The sequence below is a fragment of the Fukomys damarensis genome, unplaced genomic scaffold, assembly GCF_012274545.1.
Source record: "Fukomys damarensis isolate Sample0158 unplaced genomic scaffold, DMR_v1.0_HiC HiC_scaffold_4, whole genome shotgun sequence".
NCBI classification, from domain to species: Eukaryota; Metazoa; Chordata; class Mammalia; order Rodentia; family Bathyergidae; genus Fukomys; species Fukomys damarensis.
The window spans coordinates 65,000,531-65,008,780 of record NW_022900916.1 but is presented as its reverse complement, the minus strand read 5'-3'; the positions used below and the strand labels follow the sequence as shown (position 1 = coordinate 65,008,780).

The 8,250-nt window shown below is 35.3% G+C and overlaps 1 long non-coding RNA gene across 1 annotated transcript in view; it reads right to left on the bottom strand.

Annotated features, from left to right (window-relative positions):
• Positions 1-4,996, bottom strand: part of LOC104852087 — a 20,436-nt gene extending 15,440 nt beyond the window's left edge. Inside the window, exon 1 of the long non-coding RNA XR_777406.1 lies at positions 4,793-4,996. This is a non-coding gene — a long non-coding RNA (uncharacterized LOC104852087). The remainder of the gene's footprint in view (positions 1-4,792) is intronic.
• Positions 4,997-8,250: the final 3,254 nt, after the last annotated feature.

The window sequence follows — 8,250 nt, the reverse complement described above, 5'->3', positions numbered from 1 at the left end:
ATATATATATATATATATTGGAAATGTCTGTGTTCATAGATATTTTACATGGAATCTAAAGTCAGATGTGTGGTTTAAAAATAAGTGCTGTTCTCCTCTCACACAACTGGGAAAACCGATAATAAATAAGCCTTCTCAGTAAGGTTAACAACCACTGTGCAAGGCTTCTACATCTGTGTTTTCCTTTAGACTCACACCTTATACACACATAAAAGCAGTCGTCCCTGGAAAGACGTTGTTCTATACAGCAGATGAAAACTCAGTCTTCCTTCTACTCTGTAAGCACCATATGGGACAGTTTGATTTGGGCCCCGGTGACATTCAAGACTGATGATGGAGCAAATTGAAAAAGAAGATCCACGACTCAACCGAAGGGAAACAGTCACACTAATTTCTGACTCAGTATTTGATGTTGCATATGATTTGCTATACATTTCATAAGTCTGTTTCTTAATCCATTTTTATGTAATCCATAATCGTCTTTCTTAAAATTATTTAATGTGAAAATATGTTTATATTGTATTGAGTTAAATTGTATTTTCTATTTTCTTATCTACATGGGGCCCTGAGGGGATTGACTTTGTTCTTCTAATTGTGTATAGTGCTTGTGTGCTGGGAACTGAAGAACAACACCAAATAATATACTTATGGCTTAGTTTACCATTGCTGCATATCAAGGCTGCATATGATAAAATAGCTGCTAAAATTAAAATTTCACATTGATAACGTACTTAACTTATCATGGCTTATATTAGTAAAAATGTTCTCTCCTAACTATGAAGAGCCTTTCTACACTTTAACAACAGTCTATTCTGATTTATTAACATGTTTTTCAGAATGAAGTTAAACATGACATAGTAAAACCATAGTCAGGGTACCTTTCTTTAACATTCTGTGCAATGTCATGGCTTTTAGGGTTTTATCCCCTAAATTTTTCCTTCTATTCTTATCTGGCCCAGAAAGTCTACCTTGTTAGAGCAAAGGTTGTTCTCAGTGGCTTCAAGGGTGGAAGCAGGTGTGTTCAACCTCAGGACCCTTCTTCCTTAGCCAAGGGTGCTGAGAAAATTACAAATGAGCCTGACTTGATCTTCAACCAGAGGAGACAGTGCTCATAAATCTTAACCATCAGAGCATCCCCTGCTAGAATTTTTGGCTAGGCGAGTTTAAGAGAAGGTTAAACAGAATTTTCCTATGTTTTCTCCTTCTATTATTTCTGATAGCATTATAAGAAAAAATGCAGAGAGAATTTAAGTTTTAAGAGTTTCATTCAGCAAGTCTACTTTGTGGGTATAAAGCAAAGCATTCATCACTGGAATTGGTTGAAAAATTAACGAAGAACTATTTAATGTATGAGCTGTAAGTTTAAGTTGTTTCTTTAGAAAATTTAATCGTGATGCTGAGCATTGAACCCTTGGTCCTATATTGTTAGGCAAGTGTTGTACCACTGAGTTCTACTCCCAGCCCTGGACATTTTTATTTTAATGTGGTGTTAAAGGAGAGATTTGGCTCTTCCCCTTTGAAGAGTACGGCAAAAGGTGTGAATCCTACATTTCAGTACAGTATTCTGGATTGACTTCAATGACCTAAACGTTTAAAGGTGAAACAGTAAAAGACGTCTTGCATTTTAGAAATGTGGGAAAATAATTTTCTTTAATTTTGAAAGCAAAATCTATTTCATTTGGATGCCATCCAAATTTCAACAATGAATGAATTAATAAAATTATATTTATATTGTATTCATTTTTCCCATTTCCACTTTGTCCAATATGTTTTGATAAGCTTACATTGTAAAACATTTGAAAGTGCTTGGGGGGTAAACTCAAGGCCTCATAATGAGCTACATTCCTTGCATTTCCTGAAATTTCTATTTTGGGATGAGGTTTTGCTATGTTGGTGAGCTCTCCAGGCCTGCCTCAGGTGCCAAGAGGCTGGGAGTGCATGCTTGCACCTCTCCACCCAGCTAGAACATCTTTAACTTTAACCACAGTTGCTACTGCTGATTTCTCAAATGTGTTTAACTTTGACAACTAAGTAAAAACCCAAGTCACCTTTGGTGCTAAGAGCAAATCTTTAGATAATGCTTTGTCTCTCACAAACACTGCATCATTTAAACCTCACGAACTCTATGTAGAGTGATCAAGGGCAAGGATTATTTTTCTAATCCAATGCATGTGGAATAAAAGCTCAGCAATATCTATTGGATCTCTCAAGATACAAGGCAAAACTGACAGGATCTGAGGGTTCCTACACCTTAAGCCAGCGATGTCTAACCAATGTCTAAACTATTAATGCTTTCTAAACTCCTTTATCTAGCTTGAGTATATTTTGCATATTATTATATACCTTAATCTAATATACTCAATAAAATATTGAGTATATTTTATTATATTATATTTGTATTAATGTAATATTAATGTATACTTAATCTAAATAGATTTTACAGTGGAGTTATTAAATCATCTCAAGTAAGGTCACCTAAAGTAAATTCACTTTCTTTAGACCATAAATCAATTCCTGACTAGATATATCTAATTCTCATTTACATTCTCATAACAAGTTTGAGAATTATCAATTATTCATTGTAATCTTTATTTACACTTTCAATTTCTCTTATCAGAGAAAATTTCAGTATTTACACGTGTGAGTCTTGTTTCACTTAAGAGTATGGTCTCAACATACATCTACTTAGCTATAAATATCTCTAGTTTCTCATTCTTTATAGCTGAGTAGTATTCCATATCATGAAAAAAACACATCTTTTTATCCCGTCACCAGTTGATGGGAAATTGGGCTGTTTTCAAGTTTTAGCTATTATAAACTGTGCTGCTATAAATATAGGTGAGCATATATCACTATGGTCTGATTCTTTTAATTCTTTGGGGAAGACACCCAGTAGAATAGCTGGGTCAAATGGGACTACTAGTTTTTTGAGGTATGTTCATATTGATTTCCAAGGTGGTTGCACCAGTCTGCACTCCCATCAACAATGGAGAAGGGTTCCTTTCTCCCCACAACCCCACCAACATTTGTTATTGATTGATTTCTTGATAGCAGCCATTCTTTCTGGGGTGAGGAATCTCAGTGTTTTTTCAACTGCATCTCTTGAATGACCAGTGATGTTGAACATTTTTTCATGTATTTATTTGCTGCTTTTATTTCTTTGTCTGATAAACGTCTGCTCATTTCAGATACCCATTTTTGAATTGGGCCTTTACATTTGGGGTTCTGACTTTTTAAAGTTCTTTATATATCCTAGATAGTAGTTTTTTTGTCTGAGGAACAGCTGGTAAAATTTTTTTCCTACAATGTAGGTTGTCTTTTAGCTCTGTTGGTGTTTTCTCTTGCAGTCCAGAGGCTTGCTTTCTTTCTTTCTTTCTTTCTTTCTTTCTTTCTTTCTTTCTTTCTTTCTTTTTTTTTTTTTTTTTTTTTTTTTTTGTATGGAAAATTGAACTTGGGACCTTGACTTTGTGAGATAGGCAGCAGAACCACTGAGCTAAATCCCCAGCCAGCAGAAGCTTTTAAATAAGATGAGATCCCAGTTGTTGATTCTTTGTGTTATTTCCCATGCTACTAATGTTTTGTTCATAAAGTCTTTTCATATGCTGATATCTTCAAGAGTTCTACCTAACTTACCTTCCAGCAAGTTTAGTGTCCCTGTTTTAATATTTGGCTCTTTAATCCACTTTGATTTTACTTTAGTGCATGGCAATAGACAAGGGTCTAGTTTCAATCTTTGGCAGGTAGAAATCCAGTTTTTCCAACACCATGTATTAAATAGGCCATCTTTCCTCCAGTGAGGATGTGAAATAGGAAGAACTGGTTTAAAGGGGTTGGGGAAGTGGTAAGGGTAAGGGAAAGGAAAGAAGGAAAGGAAAAAATATGAGATAAGAAATGAATGGAAATAAAGCCTTTGCAAATAGGAAGGAGTAGAGGGGTTGAAGTGAAGGCAGGGGAAAGGGAAAAAATAAGAACGAAGATACATCACATAAAGGTACAAGATCCCAGTGATGAATGTAATTGCACTGTATACCTAAAATGTACCAATCAGATAATTTAAGAGAAAAAATAAGCTTGAGAATTAGCCATTACTATGTTATTACTCTCAAGATTCAAAGGAGATAGTGTTTGTGAGACATAATTCCTGCTCCATCCGCTTCAATTTCAGGTATCAGCCTGGAACTTCCCCAAAGTTATCAGAAATGATTCTGAATAACAGCATGACTTCTGCCAAACTAATTTACTACTATGTATCATTTGGTCTCCTTTGAAATTACCCCACGATTTTGAGATACATTTTCCTCCCTTTTTAATTAATATACCTTGATACTAACTGGGTTATCCAGCTCTGCCTAGTGGAAATCATCAGTTTCTTTTATCTCTTCAAACAATCAGAATTCTCATTTTCACTTAAAATAAGTGGTCTATGAGTTACTTTCTATCTTTAATATAAGAATTGCTTGATATCATAGGGCTATTAAGAGACACAGTTCCTACCAAGGGGAAGAGAGTCATCTCATCACACAAAATTCATCCTCATCAGTGCCTCTCTATTACCAGCATTGGCTGGTAAGGCCCCTTCATTTCAAAGGAGAGTAAGCTCCCTGCAGAGGACGAAGATCACACAGCATCAAATTGGAACAGCAAAGACAGAATGCCAAATGACCAATATGTAGTCAGAATTTTAGCCTGCTTTATCTATCATCCGATTTTGTCTTTCATCAAAAATAGTACCTAACACGCTCCCAGCCCTGAAGTCACACTCAATTCCCATTCCCACATCAGCGTTTCTTACTTTAGAAATCCCTTCAGCGTGCTAGAGCTCACACAGCATCTTTCAAAATGACAGATGATCCTCCCCTTCAGAGACAGATTCCTCTGGCTGCCACTAAGTTTTGGACAGAGTGTTCTGTGATGAATTTCTATACCAACAGTTATTCTCCTGCTTATAGCCTAATAGCCAGGCAGCATTAGGGAGCTTTGACACAAAATTCCAAGCCTTCACTTCAGCACTCCGGACAGAGTTCTGCTTACATGGTAGACATCTTCCCTGCCCCGCCCCTTGATTTGTGACAGATCACTGACTTCAGAATTCTCAGAGTGGTAAACAAGGAGAAACCACTGTCCTAAGTGTGCTTGAACTTGAGGACATCTTGTTTTTAATGTTAGGGATTTTTATTAAGGTTTTGTTTTTCAAACTGACCATTATATTAAAGATGCTAACAACAGTGACCTAAAAACACCAATATTTCAAATAATTTGTTTACCAAAATATCCATATTGAAGGACAAAAGTAAGAAAGAAGCTTTCATTTTCATAAACTTCAACATTTTCAAATTCACCTGCAGACACACTTCTATGCCTTACTCCACCAGAGCAAACATCATAGGACAGCGAGAGAAGAGAAAGCAATGAGCTGGTGTTTACAAAAAATTTTTCCAGTTTTATCTATCCATTCTTTCATTTATTCAATCATTGGGATTTATTAGGCATCTACTGTGTATCATTCTGTGTTCCAATCATGAGCTCTATACAATGTTAACTAAGGTAAAATTAAGTTCAAGTAGCAGTCGTGAGAACGCTAAGGTCATGGGAACTGTGTGTGTGTGTGTGTGTGTGTGCGTGTGTGTGTGTGTGTAAAATAATCCTAGAAAAGAATGGCAACAGTTACCCCTGGGTGAAATAATGTAGGACATAATAGCCAGAGAAGGTAATTTTTTACACTTTTATAGATTCTAAGTTTGATTGGAAGCTAACTGAGGGATTTGAGCAGAATAACATGATCAGATTTTCTTTGCAGCTATCTGTATAGCCACACTATACAGAGTGTAAGAAAGTACAGAAAAAGACTAACTGGCTGAAAGTTCACAATAGCAGTGTTTGAGTAAGTTGATGATATTTAGAAATAGGAAGAGAGTGGTAAATATGATGAAATGTTGAATAAAATTTGAAGTTATACTTGAAAGGAGTGGATATAGAATTTGAGGAAAAATTGAGAAAAGCTACTTAAATTATTGTAAATAGAAGGGCTGGTATCACTTGCTGAGATTAAGAGAACTAGATTAAGAAGCAGCTAACAAGAATTCTGTATTACACTTCCAATTATGATAATTTTGGACACCTAGAAGCTATGACATTGGCCCTTGGATAAGCAGGTCAGAAAGAGGTTAGAGGTAAAATTACAATTTGAAGATTGGTCCATTCACTGTACAGTAATACTCAGAAATACTGACTTTTTAAAAATCATGTACATGGTGAGAATACAAAGACTGTGTTAGGAGTGAATGTGGTCAACACGTAGGGAAAAACTAATAAGGGAGGTGGTGTAGCTATGGAGATTGAAGCATGAAAAAAGAAGGGAAACCTACAGAGCGTTTTCTGTTCATATTCATTTAGGCTACAAGAATTATCTTGGGGAGTGCACGGTTTTGTTACTCATAGGAAAAAATTGCTAAAGTTCGTCTAGTGTAAGGTGCAATTTCTTCTCCACATTTCTATTTCTGAAAAGAATGTGTATCTTTTGTCGGGGATTACTGTGGATTGAACCCAGGGCCTTCACACTGAACTGCACATATTCCTAGTATTTTTTTGTTTTTGTCAGTTTTCTAAGCAGAGTCTCACTAAGTAGTGAAGTGGCCCAGGTGGGCTGAAACTTACAATCCTCCTGCCTCAGCCTCCCATATTGTAGTTATCTACCAATTACACTCGGCTTAATATACATTTTATAAGTTATGGCATCTTAGGATTGTTTCCCAATTTAACTGACACAGTTTTCTCTTTATTGTTGGTTCATTAAATAGTAGTGCATTTGCAATTAATTCCATTTTTAGATTCTACATGTTGAATGTGTTAGGCAGAGCATACACACTCTTATTAGTAGCATTTCTCACTCTGTTTACATCTCTGGCTCTGCGTTTCTCTTTCTTTTCCCTCTCTCCATAACATCGCCATCATGACTGTGAACACTCTTTCTTGAGGGTTATTGCAAATTTAGTAAGGGGAAATTTACTTTCTTAGTAGAAAATAATAGGTAACAAAACAATTAGTTGCAACTTGTGATATTTGAGAAGGATATTCTAAAACCTTATGGCATATTATCTTTATGTTTCTTATTGTATGCCAAATTTTATAACTTGAAGGTCAATATAGTATACTTAGATTATAAAGACATCAAGTGGCAACTTCCTATCTAGAAAGAAAATAAACACAAATTATTCTTACACATATTGCAACTAAGACAGCTTTATAAAAGCTTTATGATTTTTCCAGTTTGCTAGAAATAAACATGAATACTAAGTCAGAATACTAAAAGCTTGGTGTTCATGTCAATTTTATATTAAAATTTTACCTTCAGTATTTAATAATTCCTTTTATAATAAAAATGGACCCTCCAAATGAATTTAGACTGCAGTACTATCCAGACTTTATCATTTTACATGGATAATACACAGTTGTTTTGCACTGTAGTAAGATGATATTTCTAACTTAAATATTGAAAAATTATTGCCAAAACTGTTATATTTCCAATATCTGTTATATACATATGTACAGATATGAAAATATGAATTTATGTAACTAATTCTTGCTACCAGGGACTTTTAAAGCATGGGAAATGAATACAACAAATAGGATACTGTTTGGTTAGAGTTATTTCATAGTTTTCTTTTGGCTTGTTTTCATCAGTTTATCAAGTTACTTTTCTGCTTCAAAACTAGAGATGAACAATTATCGTGGTTTACGATTTTGTAAACAAGTATTCATGTCAGTGTCACTAAATTGTTCATATGCAGGAATGAGTCAAAGATCAATTAAGCACAAGACTCATAATGGATCAGGACACAACCCCCCACACACACACACCTAATCCATTTGAATTTAGAAAGAGACAGCTTGCTTTAATCTGTCTTCTGAAACCCTAGGTAAGCAGATTGGAGGATATCAGCTGCCACTCTTTTTGACTTCTACAATCAATCAACCTTCATTGGCCATGCAATTGGACTTTAGAGTTAGGAAAATAATGTTTCTCACCTCTCCTACTAAGACTTACGATAAGGGCCCAGGATTTAGCTCAGTGGCACCAAACCTGCCTTGCAAGTGAAAGGTCCTGAGTTCAATACCCAGAACAAAAACAAAACAAAAAAACAAACAAAAGAAACAAAAACATAATGAAAGAAAAATACATCTTGATTTCAAATTTTAAATAAACAGTGCAGTCCAGGGGCCGGGGATTTGGCTCAGCGGTTCAGTGGCCTG